At 33.2% G+C, this 14,161-nt stretch overlaps 1 protein-coding gene across 1 annotated transcript in view; it reads right to left on the reverse strand.

The window, feature by feature from the left end:
• The window catches only part of LOC129230043 (uncharacterized), a 51,894-nt gene that overhangs the window by 34,634 nt on the left and 3,099 nt on the right, over window positions 1-14,161 (reverse strand). The gene's annotated exons all lie outside the window — the stretch shown is intronic.

The raw sequence follows: 14,161 nt of genomic DNA on the forward strand, positions 1-14,161 counted from the left end.
CTTGCAACATGCAAATGAGGGTAACGTCACATTACTATGAGCACGGTCGGATCTGGCAATAAATATGCGGACCGATAGTAGCTCACTCTCTCACTCATCCTGTCGCTTGTGCTGTTTGGTGTTTGTGTTCGTCCATATGTTTTGATAACGTTTTGGCTGCCGGCCTCTCTGGTGAGGTCGGGTATTTGGATCGCTTCCTCGTTGATGCCCCCACTTTGGAAGCGCGTGCTGTGGTGATGTTCATCACAATGAAAAGTTATTATTGTTCAAGTTAAGCCAGTTGTTTAGTCTTCAGTGCTAAAGGAAGGAGCGAGTCCATCTACATGGCTTACCTGGATGTGGTGAATTGGTGTCCGAGGCATGAACTGATTACCGAGCGATTATGACGATTTGCTGTGTTGTCCTTCTGCCTATGCGGAATTCACGGTAATAAGCCGATAGAACTTTTACATCCTGCGTGTTCATCTTGATTCAACTTGGACTTACTGTAAGACTTTTTTTGACTTAGCATACCTAACATTTTGAGGACTAAACTATTGTGTTGTAACTATTTTTACTAATGCATGTTTAAATAAATGTTTTCCAATGTTAAAATGATTCATGTTTTATTTTCTTCGGGCAGACCACTTCCTCAAAATTCAGTTGGTAATGAGTTGCCTAATTCACAGCTTAGCTGTAAGCTACTAACTCAATAAGATCTAAATATATCCAACACATATCATTGTATAATTTAAATAACGCAGTGAATATGTGGTGGAAGCACTCTTTAGATTGTTGCTCCAGTAAGAGGCAAGGTTTTGCTAAAAAATTTGTGACTTGTAAATGATTCATACATTAAATTTGTTTAATTTACTCTATTTTATAAATGTTTTATTGTATTAACAATTATTCGTGTTATACCTGTATTTATATTCGAGTTATTTGCACATAGGTTTGTATATGGTATAGTTCCTTTATCATGTTCTTTGAGTTTTGAAGAAGATGTTTTATTTCACTTATTGTTAAAAAGTTAATATTTAATGCATTTTTAAAAATTCACATTTTATGCACCTTTTTCTTTTAATTTAAAGTTTGGCTATCATTTTTTCAGATTTGGCTACCATTTTGTGAGGTTCAGGTAGCCATTAGCTATCTATTCAAAATTTGAGTTTTGAGGTATACATCCTAGCATGAAAATCAGCTTCACAGTTTTCAAAGACTTACATCCAACAAACGTGCTCTTTATGAAAAATACTCCGTCGGATCAATGCAGGTGTAAAATACACGAAAATTTTCTTTTAAGACTCAAAAGTTTAAATATAAATTACGATTCTTCATCATTTTGGAACACAATTTTATGTGATGCAAGCAGTTTACACTGTTGGAATGGAACATGCCAGAATTGCACAGATGGCAAAAACATCACAACAAATGTTGATCCAATGAAAATTATCCAGTGACAACAGTGGGAAAAAACAGACACAGTACTAGATAAAATTTTACACGAAGACACATGTTCAGAATTGAGGAAAAAAAATTGAAAACTATCCAGATGTTTTGCATTCTACAGGTAGATTTCAGTGAAAATTATTCTATTGTACAGCAAGATGAGATCCAAAATGCTCACTGGACTAACGATCAAGTAATAATATATACAGCAGTTGCTTACACTGTTTTAGGAACATTTTCCTATGCAATAATTTAAGATTACATGCCGAACAATAAAATTGCAGTTCATGCTTTCAATGGAAAGCTATTTAACGATTTGAAAGAAAAGCTTCCAGCACTTAAATGTATTGATATTTTTTCTGATGGTGCTGCTCAGCATTTCAAGCAAAAATACACCTTGTGTGATATAACATATGGTGTACAGGGTTCGTACTTAATTTCAGAAATAAAATGAAGGATTTTTGGAGGAGTTTTGAAGGAGTAAAATGAGATAGTGAAGGAGTACTAATGGGCTGTCCTTAAATGAATGATGTCGCACTTTTATTCATCGTATTTGACCCCCTTCCCCTTTGTCACACCTCACCTTACTTCTCTTGTCACATGTCATAACATATTGTTGTAATAACTGTGTGATGTCACTTTTTATCACCCTCTCTCTTCCCATTTTCACAGTTTAACGAACCTGTTTTCGCCTCAAGGCATGACATCACTTGTGGATGACCCTTTTTTCAATATGATAACTGCGATTTCCTAAGCAACTGTTTTTTTTAACACAATCACTTAATATAGTACATCTACTTATGTATTTTTAAATATTTAACTAATAATTAGACAAATTGACTATTGCTGCTGAGAGTGTGGTGGAGTTTCATTAAAACTTAAAAAAATAGCTAAGCACCATTTAAGCATGTTTTACTTCCTTCACTTACGAAATGTCTTAGTCTCATGTAATAATATTTTCACCTTCAACGTTTACGACTTCTATGCTTGTAAATCACATCTTCATGAAAAAAATAAATATACAAAATTACTACGTAAAAATCGTAAATACGTATACCTTTGCCCTCGTGACGATGTTAAGTTGTCAATTGAAGTATTTTAAGCCACTGTCATAGAGGAAAATTATGTGGTCTTGAACTAAAAAAGAAGGAGTTTTGAAGGAGTTAAAACCAAAATGAAGGAGTCTGAAGGGCCCTTCAGGAAAATTTCGTGAATGAAGGAGTATTGGAGGAGTTTTGAAGGAGCGTACGAACCTTGGATTATGATTTATACCTCAATTGGCCTTTTTTTTTTGCTATGTCACACAAAAAGGGAGCTGTGGATAGAGTTGGCGGGATGAAAAAACATCAGGTATGGCAAAGAGTAAGATCCAGAACAGCCTTTGTTAAGGACTTTCTCCTTTTTTCAGTGTGCCAACTCCATTGCAGGAAAAGTAAAAATCATTTGTATTCCCCAAGAAGATGTTTTAAAGGAGGAGTCAAAATTAGAAGAACGATGGAAAGATATTTTGCACTTGCCGCAAACTCAGGACGTACAGTGTTTGGACAGAACACCAAAATGTTGTACAATTTTCAAAAACCTCGGATGAAAAAGGAAAGATTTTTTTATTCAAATATAATCTACCAAAATTGACAACTAGCACCAACCTATCAACAACACAACAGACACCAAAAAAGATGACATTCGGTTTGGTAGTTGGGTTCTGGTAGAATTTAAATCAGACCAACAAAGTGTTCTACAATTTGTTGGACAGATTATTGACAACCCATCAAAATCAAAAGCAATTGTAAAATTTTTTAAAAAATCTGGCAATAAATATGTTTGGCCAGAGATAGAGGATGTTATTATCATTGAAACGCCTCAAATTGTTAAAGTTCTCCCAGAACCTATCACTGATTCAAGGGAAAAACTTACTTTCCCAGAATTAGGCGTGTAAATGTCGCTCTATGCATTATATTAAGAATTTAAAAATAAATTTGAAACAAAATCTTTCCAAACTTTTCTTTTGCTTAATTTTTCCTTACATATAATTTTATTTCTTAAGATGCAGCTATTTAATACTAACTTACATGATGGTATATGGAGGGAGTTCTGCTCCCCCCCCCCCCCCCCACCAACCTACTGAAATCTTTGAAAACTATTAAAGTATATTTGAAATGTTTAAATAATGTGTTGATTAATACCATTACATGCTCTAAAAAAAAAATCTTTGTATATTCATGCTTTTAAATGCTATGTGTGATTTGCCATTTCAGAGATGTTACGTCCATAACACCAATTTGTTACGTCCATCCGAATTCATTAATTTCTATCATAAATTCTACAAAGACAATTCACAGAAACTTTATGGTTTTAGAAAGCTTGAAATCTCTAGAATATTTATTTAAAACAAAATTTTCCAAATTTTGTGATAATTCACAGGAATATTGGCAATAGTATAACAATGTAGAGTTTTTGCTGTTCTGAGTTACGTCCGAAACTGGTAGTTTTTATTTTTTATTATTTTTTCTAATTAAGAAACTTGAACACAAATTTAGGATAGCATAAATAACATCAAATTCATAGGTGCCACTCTAAAAATTGGCCAGGACTGAAAAGCGTGTGGCTCCATTTTCCGACACCAAAATGTTAGCGCTTAGTTTGTTTGTTGTTTTAGACATATATAATGCTAATTTTTGATGCTGTAACTATATAGTAAAACCAAATTGCAAGATTAAGTAAAAATTAAAACCTAAATAAAAAAATAACATATCATTGTCCAAGATTTTTAGGAGGTAAAAGTAGAAAAAGAACCTAATAATAAAATACAATTCAAAAAAACTTACTATTTGCTACTGCAGAAAAAAAGCTTCAGATTGTATAGTTCATGTTACATAAATAGTTCATATTTCACACAAAAAATAGCAACTAAAAAAATTCAGGTGTGAGATTCTTGGCTACAAGATGCATTGTGATAAAAACTTTCCAGATTAAGATAAGAAAGGTTGAAATCAACAGATTGAGTAACTTATTTAGTTGTTTTTTGAAAAAAGACAAAAAAAAAAAAAACAGCTTATCTTTTTAACTTTTAGCAGATGGGCCAGTTTTTTGTCCTCAGAAGAATAAGACCTTTTCTGAGAGTGAGAGATTCAAAAGTAAAGCTTTGTTTCATCTATAAAAATCATTTTGAACATGGAAAAAAAATCCGATGGCCGAAACTTTTGAAAAGACGGAATTCCGTCCCTTGGACGGAAGTGTGGCAGCCATGATCAAATTACGTACCAGAAAAAAAATTATAGATTTTACTCAAACCAAATTGTAATTATGTGTGATTAAAGTTTGATTATTACGTCCAAAAAGGTGGATGTACAGGTGGAATTGCCCATAGGTGAATAAAATTCTACTCATTGTCCTTAAATTACTCGATTTACTTGAAAATTTTGTATACTATCACACAGGTGATACCGATGGTAACACAGGTGATTGAAGTAAATTAACTTTTTTTGTATGCAAAATTAATATTCCAGTATTTTTACACAAATACTCATTTAATTTAGTCCTTTTGGTATATAGATTTCAAAAAAATAATTATAGTTCTAGTCAAAATTCACAAAAATTGAGTTCTATTTATATGTTGTTTGTTTTTTCCATTACAAAAAGGTCACAGGGGTGACACAAACTGAAAGTGCTTAAGGGTCATTCCGCAGTATTTGGCTTCAGAGCTTCAAAAAATTTTTTTTTACTTTTACTGAAGTGTTATACATCATTTTAAAGCTTAAAATCCCTGCATTTAAATTTTATTAAAATAATATCATTATTTGTACCCCCAAAAAACTTACTGAGCTTTTATTATGGACTTGTTGAAAAGTCTGTTACATGCGGGACATTTTATTTTTAACCATAACTCAAAAAATATTTTATTTTAATTCAAAGTTTCTATAATTTATTAAACCTCTACAATAGTAGCATTAAATGAAGTAATAAGAAACATATTTAAAAAATGTTTAGTTATAAATTTTCAATATATTTTTTTTCTTTTTGTCCCCTATGTAACAATTTTAAGGTTATTTTTAATCTTATTACCAATAATACTGATGACAACAAAACAGTTTTTTGTTTTCTCTTCAACTATTGAACCAACTTCTTAATCTATTCAATTAAAATGTTCTAATTGTTAATTTAGAACCAGGAGATAATAATTAAAAGAGTGTTACATACGGGACAAAAAGCAGAATCTTAATTTCAAATTTAGATAAAATATAATTTTTAGATATATTTTGGAATATTGCTTCATAGATGGCAGTACCAGCTATAACCAGTGTATAAATGAACACACGTGGTTAACTAGAGCTACCATTAATTGGAATATAGAATGCTTGAAAAATTGGAAAAGAAACGGAACTGATGTGATATACCCATTGAGAAGGAATACTAATGGAGGGAGCGACAGCAAATGTCTCAGTCAGATAAGCTTCAAAAACATTTCTCCCAGGTCAGGTGACTAGTTTGGCTGGGAAGTCGTCGTGTTTTGGCACGCAATCGCTCTTTTGGCACTAAATATTTTTCAGACGACGGCACTAATTATGAAGTCGGGGCTACAAATCAGAGCTGCAGAGTTGTAGCGAAAATGACAGACTCTGGCTCCAACTCCTTTATCTAAAACATAGTCTGACTCCGATTTCAACTGGGAGTTTGAAAACTGTCGGACTCGGACTCTTAGCATCGAAATCAGTCCGGATCCGAGTCCGACTCCGCAGCCCTGCTACAAATTAGAGTTGCGGAGTCGGAAGTAAAATGACCGACTCCGAGAATTTTTGAGCATTCGACTCCGACTTTTTTTCTTCAAAATCAGTTCGACTCTGATTCCACAGCTACAAATTAGGGTTGCAGATTCAGATGAAAAATGACCGACTCTAACTTCGAGAATTTTAGATCCTTTGACTCCAACTCCTTTACCCAGAAACGCAGTCCGACTGCGACTCTTGCAGTTTATAAGGACTTAGACTCCTGATGCCGACTCTTTTACGCCAAAATCAGTCAGAAAAATGACCGACTCTAAAACGGGGAATTTTAGAGCCTTCGACTCCGACTCATTTACCCCAAAATTAGTCGGACTCCGATTTCGTCTCAGAGTTTCAAAACCTACGACCTCCGACTAGTTTACTTAAAAAACAGTCCGACTCCGACTCTGCAGCCCTGCCACAAATTAGGGTTTTGGAGTCGGAAGAAAATAGCCGACTCCGACACAGGGAATTTTAGAGTCTTCGACTCCGACTCCTTTATCCCTAAAGCAGTCCGAGTCAGATTTTGATTTGGAATTTCAAAAACTTTGAACTTTGACTCCAACTCTTGAATTTCAAAATCAGTTCGGCTCCGACTCCCCAGCACTGCAGCAAATTTGGGTTGCGGAGTCGGAAGAAAAAGAACGAACTCCAACTCACAGGGAATTTTAGAGCCTTTGACTCCTACTCCGACTTTTTTTTACCCCAAAAGCAGTCGGACTCCGATTTTGACTCGGAGTTTCAAAACCTTCGAACTCCGACTCTGACCATTTTGCTTCAAAATCAGTCCTACTCCAACTCCGACTCTGCAACCTTGCAACAATTTAGGGTTGCAAAGTCGGGAGAAAAAAAGCAGCCTCCGACTCCGGGAATTTTAGAGCCTAAGACTCTGATTCCGAACTCTCAAAATTAGCAATCAGTAATTATACACCAAGCTTACAAAAGTAGCAGATAACATACAGTACAAATCTTTTAATAAGGATTGATTTCAAATGAATTAGATTTTGAATTGTTTCAGCACATAATGTAAATATTTATTTGATTTGTTGATATTATTATTTTGAATTTCACCTCTTAAACATTGATTGTTTACCAGAAGGTTTTTAGAATGAAGGTCTTTCTTCCTGTTTTAACTATCTACGTAAATAACTATTCGACAGTTATTAACATTACTAATTTATGTATAATTTTTGCACACATTTATGGTAGATCGAGACAATTCGTGAAAATTAAAAGCATCCCTTTTTTTTGGTAAAGTCTGTCCATCTCTGTTCAATTCAAATGAATATGTATTCCGAAAAAATATCGTCTGCTTTCGAAAAACAATATTATTAAAACAGAAGATTAAAGCCAAGCCAAGTAAGAAGAAAACAAAGTAGGATAATTCAACCGTCCTATTTTTTAATTTATCGTCTGCGTAAATTTATTTTTATGATATTTTGGAAACAATTAAGAGTTGTTATTTTTTCTGAGAATATTAGATCAACCAAGTGTGTTGTGAGTAAGCGAAAGTTTTCAGCCTGAATTATTGGGATAAGTTTTTATGTTGTGCATCGGTATAGTTAAATTGAGCATGTGTGTGTTTGCTTTTTGAAAAATAGTATTGAAACTTTCTCTATGATTGTTATTAGAAGATTAACAGAGTTTTGAGCAATGTTGAAAGATCAGTTCTAAAAGGTATCGTTACTGATTGTTGTTACTAGCAAAGGCAACGCTGCTAACCTTTTGCCAGTTTTTAATAAATAACGGATACCAGGCCTGTCATTCAAACTCCCCCTCCCCACTTCTACCCGGATTTTAAAATATGATGTAACTGCATTTTTCATGTATTTTGATTTTTATTCCTTGTAATGACGGTCATGTACAAATATATGTTTAAAGAGTTCTCTCATTGACTGAAAATTTATGGATTCTTGTGTCTTGTAATCATTGTTTTGAAATTATTTCATGCGCAGGCACACTAGTATTTAAATTAAAGCATAAAAGTAACAAATATTTATTTTCAAATCTAAAACTTGTTCTAAACGCATCTGCTGTTCACAGGAGCTTGGCGAGAAACTACTCGCCAACAAAGCAAACGTACACAAATTACTCGAGAGCCGTTAAAATAATTACTAGTTAAGTAAAAAGTGTTCTTATGGAACTAAAATGTTATTTGCACTCATGATATACAATGTTTTATTACATTTATAGGTAAAATCAGTAAAAAAATTAAAAAATTATAGGCAACTGTGGGAAATGTACTCGTTGAATGCACATATATGTTATTTTTTTCTTTATTTAGAAGTAAAAAACATTTGTACATACCTAAGAAAAGTTACTGGATTTCCTGGTATGGCTTTTTCTTCACAGTTTATAATGATACAATACTGCACTATTGCTATAAATCTAATTTTTCCCTTCTACAGTTAAATGTTTTTATCATTCATGGCTTCAGCTAATGAAAACTTCTTCAGCGGTTACGGTCAACTAGAAATTGCTCCCCAGGTCACATGGTATGGTTGCTGTTTCGCGATAGTAGGGTTGCACTCTCTCCATCTATTCCTTCTCAATGGATATACCTCACCCTTGGCGACTTTTTCATGATGGTACCAAGAAAACAATGTATGACGGCATATGTCATACATCGTTCTTAGCGATGCTTTTTTTAGCGCCAACAGGAAAAAATCATATAAAAAAACATGATCAGAGCACTTCAGAACACAATATATATAAAAATAACATAAAACCACAACAAAAAACATCACGAATATACGCTTCAAAAATACCAGAAACTAGAAAGTTTTTGTACACAAAGAACAATGACTAGAAAGTATTTAAAATGCTTAAATTGACAAAACAGCTCACCAATGAAATATGTACCAATAGAAATAAAAGCTATTTTCCAACATGCATTTCATCAAACAAAAACTTTTCTCATATTCTGCTAAAAAAGAGCAAAGCGATTCGAATTGCGATGTTTAAAGCGGAAAACATCAATAACTATTTCAGCCAAAAAAGCGCTTAGTTACTCAAATTTCGACGTATGAAAAGTAGAAATGTCTCAACAGAACATCCTGAACATAAATACAAAAATACCATACATTTATTTGCTATTCAGACATGCTTTCAAAATACCTATTATATTTTACATAAAATAACACCTTTATATTTTTATAAAATGCTGGTGTCAACTTATTTTCAGAAATTCAGTACCTAAAGGAGGCATGTTAATAGAATGTCTAAATAATTCGTGACATCGATAAGAATTAACTTTTAGAACAAAATAAACGTACTATTTTTGTAAAATTAATTTATATACAGTAAAAATGAAGTTAAAAACTATAAGAAACCCTCAAGGATTTGTAAAAACAAAGAATTTCGGAAGTGAGAGTTTTTTTTTTGAATTCTAAAATAAAGAACTTACCTTTTTATGGTATAAATCCTCACACTCAGTCTAAAACAATGCATCATATGACAATGGCAAGTTACAGATACACACCACGTTGGAGTTAACTTTTAATTAACGTTCAAGTTTGAAGACACTGGCATTTTCTAACGTTTTTACTTCAAAACACAACTACTGAATTTAAACTAACACAAAGTAAGCTTTCCTGTAAGGTATATTGCACGAAACAACATGTATCTCTCCTGCGTGAAACCGAGTAAACAACCCAAGTAAACAAGTTTGAACAGATCTAAGATTCCCTCCGGGTTACCAAACAAAGGTTAGTTTCGCCTGGAATTCCATGCTTAAAAATTTATCGCCTCATTGGCGAGAAAAATATTTCAATTTTGTGCAGAAAATCAGATGTCGCTAAATGGGGGGGGGGGGGGGGGTGTATACCACATCTGTACCAAAGAAACTTAGGAATCATAACTGATCAGTTATTTAACTTAGAAAAAGCACAAAGAGCTCAGAAAAAAGAAATTGAAAGCAAGAGATGTCAAAATATGACTGTACATGAAGAAAAACCTTCAAATTCTATGATGATAACACCACAAGTTTTAGGTAAAGCTTTAAAGGGTGTCAAAAGTGTATTACCATCAACACCAACCAAACAAATACCAATTCTTAAAAATGTTATAAAAAATTGGTCACCAGGAAAAATTAAGGTACTTTCAAAGGAAATTAACATTAAACGTCTTGAGGGAGTTAATAAAGAGAAGGATGTTAGAAAAAAAGGACAGATGCACTTATCGAAAACCAAAAACAGGAAGTGATAGATTTTTACAGACAATATTCCGTAAGTAGAATCTTGCCGGGAAAAAAAGAATATGTTTCTGTAAAAGACCTAGTTTCAGGCAAAAGAACCAAGTATGAAAAACGAATATTAATAATGAAACTAAAAGAAGCACATCAACTGTTTAAAGAAGAAGCCAATTTATCCATGGGGTTTAGTACATTTGCGGAACTTCGTCCTGCTGAAGTATTTCCAGTATCCCAGAGAGATCACGAAGTTTGTATGTGCATGCAACATGAAAATGTTGAGATGCTGTTAGAAGGTCTCAATAAAATTACCAACTAAAGCAGAAACTGCAGTAAAAGAAACAATATGCTGCTTCAACTTAAATGACAGCAAATCATTAAATTGTTGCAGCAGAAATTGCAAAGAATGTGGTGTGGACTCTTGGACAAGCAAGACAATAAATTGTGATAACTTGAACGAAGAAATGGATATCCAATTTTATCAATGGAAGCGAATTGAAGGAAAAATGAAAAAAGAACTAGTTGTTTGTGACTTACTCCAGGCAAAAGAAGAACTGGTTAGCCTTTTAAAAACTTTTGCCATGCATGTTTATACCGCCCAAAAGCAGCTTGCCGAATTCAAATATCTAAAAGAAAATCTTAAAGCTCAAAATATAATTATTCATGAACACTTCGCTGAAAATTTCACTTTCAAGCAACAAGGAAAGATTATGGCAGCTCATTGGAACTCATCCCAAGTGACTATATTTATGTGTATTATATACTATAAAAACAGCGAAACTCTGGAGCTGGAACATAAAAACTATGTTGTTGTTTCTGATGACTTAAACCACACTAAGGATGCAGTATTTGCTTTCAATTATACAATAATTGAAGATATATAATGGACCCTGACATTTAGTATTCATTTCTGGTTTGATGGCTGTGGGGCGCGATTTAAAAACAGATATAATATGCAAAATTTAATGCTTCACATGCATTATTATGGTGTTTCAGCAGACTGGAACTTTTTTGGAACTGCACGTGGAAAAGGTGCAGTGGATGGTTTAGGGGCAGTGGTAAAAAGGAACATTTGGCTCGGCATATTACGGAAGCAATATATAATAAATACAGCAATGGAATTTTTTGAAGCTGCCAAAAAGGAGACACCCCATATAAATATCAAATAAATAAGTGAAGATGATATTCAAAGGTGCATTGTAAAGAATGGTTTACGTGAAAAGTGGGAAATGGCCACCTCAAGATCTGGAATTCACCGGATTCATTTCGCCCAACCACGCTCAGACACTCTTGGCATTTGAATAAATTCTTCTTTTTCCCATAAAAAAAATCCTGATGAAGAAATCAAAATTTTGGTTACGGTAGAATTTAGATCAGTTGCACAGAGCGTTTCTGTGTTAATTGAAAAGTCAGACTGGGTGTCAGTCTTATATGATGATAATTGGTGGCCAGGGGTGGTAGAATATATAGACAACCAGTATTTGTATGTATCCTTCATGAAATCTGCGGGACACAACAAATTTTTCTGGCCGCAAGTTCTAGAAAAGGATAGAATCTTTAAAAAAAATATTTTGGCAAAACTTAGCAATGCACCTAGTCCAATTAATAGCTGCGGATATTTTTCATTACCAGTAGAAGAGGTCAAAAAGATTGAACACATTATTAATGTCTTAGGACTAATATAAAAAAATGTTTCAGATCTGCAGTAATTTATACTGTGTAAATGTACTGGTTTATTTTTTAATGTTTCTTCTTTTTCAAATGTAGACTAGAATTTATTGATTTAAACAGAAAAACAATTAAAATATTCAAGAAAATTTTATTTATTTTTATTTAAACTAGTTAAATAATAAATTTAATACGTTCACAAGAGTTATGCTCATTTTAGATAAAAATTCTTCATAGAACTGAGATCTCAATTCATATGTCCCGTACGTAACAAACAGTCTTGTCCCGTACGTAACAAAAATAATTAGTTTTTATTAATTAATGAGACATTTTTCAGAAATAACTAAAGAGGTAATTGTTAGCAGGTATATTTCTGCTTTCACTCACTATATTTATTTCTAAAAATATTTGATAAATTCAGAGCAAAGTCCAATTGACTGAAGGTACTTAAAAAAAAAAAAAAAATTGTGATGTCCCGTATGCAACAAAACTTTATTATTATTTTTAAAAAACTAGCTGTACCTGACGCGCGTTGCTACACCAACAAAAAAATACATCATTATACTGATTTTCATGATAATCGGTTGAACGGGGCAGAAGTTGCTACTCTGCAGTGCCACCTGGTGGCGAGTGGCTTCAATGAGCATATTATGCACCTTCTCCGTGGAAAAATACATATATATAGCAATTTTCACAATAATCAGTCCAGGTATCAAGTGAAGCCGTGTGTATATACTCAAATTTTGTACTCACGCAGTTTGCAAGATCAATCAATCGCTAAAAATATCAAATAGAAAAAGTTTTAAATCCCCCCGTTGCATGAAAAGTCATAAAACAAGAAAGAAAGAATTTATTTGTTCAAACTCAAGAAAAATGGCAACAGCTAACTTCTTATCAATGAGATCTTTCAAGCGAATTAATTTCTGCAGCCGATAATTTTATTCGTATTTATCTAATGGATTGTGACTTAAATTGGAATAAAAAAGGAACTATCGATCGGATTTTTTTTGAACTGGTCTATAAACATTCCCAGTACCAAAAATAACAAACGGTGAAAGTTTCAGCCAAATCTGCCGGGTAGTTTTTGAGTTCATGGATGACATACAGACAAACATTCATTTTTTTATATATAGACTAGCCGCCTGCGGAGACCAGCCGGTCCGCTTTCTTACGCCATTCGCCTTTCTATGCAAGCAGCCACCTCCGGCGGCTGTTTGGCTAACTTGTCATTTAAATTTTTACTTCAAGTTTACCGACTTCGGCAGCTGTTTAAATAAACTTGGCAGCAGTATTAATCAATATATCTCTATCTTTTGTTGTGTCATTCACATTTTTAAGCCAAGATTGCCGCCTTCGGCGGCTATCTACCTTTACGATCTATCTCTAAATTTTCTTATCCATCTCTATTTATTTTAACCTCCCCGCCCATTTCCTGATAAAAACAAAGATCACTCAAAAAAAAAAAAAAAAAACACCTTTTTTTTATTTAAGTAGAGCAAAAAAAAAAAAAAAAGTTATCTTCAAAATTCCCCATACTGTGCAAAAAGTAGCATTTGACAAAGAAAAAAAAATCGCTGTTATTATTGAATTAAATGTGCATAACTATGAAATGTAACGTAATATAGAATCAGCAAAACGTTGCAGCTTTTGGGGGGGAGGGGGACGGAAAAAGAAATAAATGCAATCCCTAAATAAAACAAAAAAAGGAAAGAAAAAAAGCAAGCTCTGTCGGAAAACAGGCGGTCATTACGTCATAAAATGTAGAAGTAAGCTGTATAGTAAACACAAAAGATAAACGTTGTTTGCGATTAAGATTCCATCGTAAATACCGAATCGAAATCCAAGTAGTGACATCAAAGGCATAAAAGATTGAAGAACGCTTTTTTCAACCGATGCGTGGAAAGACATAATGTGTTCAGCATTAACAAATTGTTTAAAAAAAACTATTGCGTATTTTTAAAAACTTTTTTCTTCTGAAGAGGGCGAAATGGTTTTACTATTACCAACTTAAATTTTAGAAATGGGGCTTTGATACTTCTCGCAGGATGATATTTAAAAAAAAAAAAAAACCCAGGAAAAATGCAAATTAAAGTTTTTTTGAAAAATTCATTAAAAA

Source organism: Uloborus diversus, chromosome 9 (genome assembly GCF_026930045.1).
Source record: "Uloborus diversus isolate 005 chromosome 9, Udiv.v.3.1, whole genome shotgun sequence".
In the NCBI taxonomy this organism is placed as follows: domain Eukaryota; kingdom Metazoa; phylum Arthropoda; class Arachnida; order Araneae; family Uloboridae; genus Uloborus; species Uloborus diversus.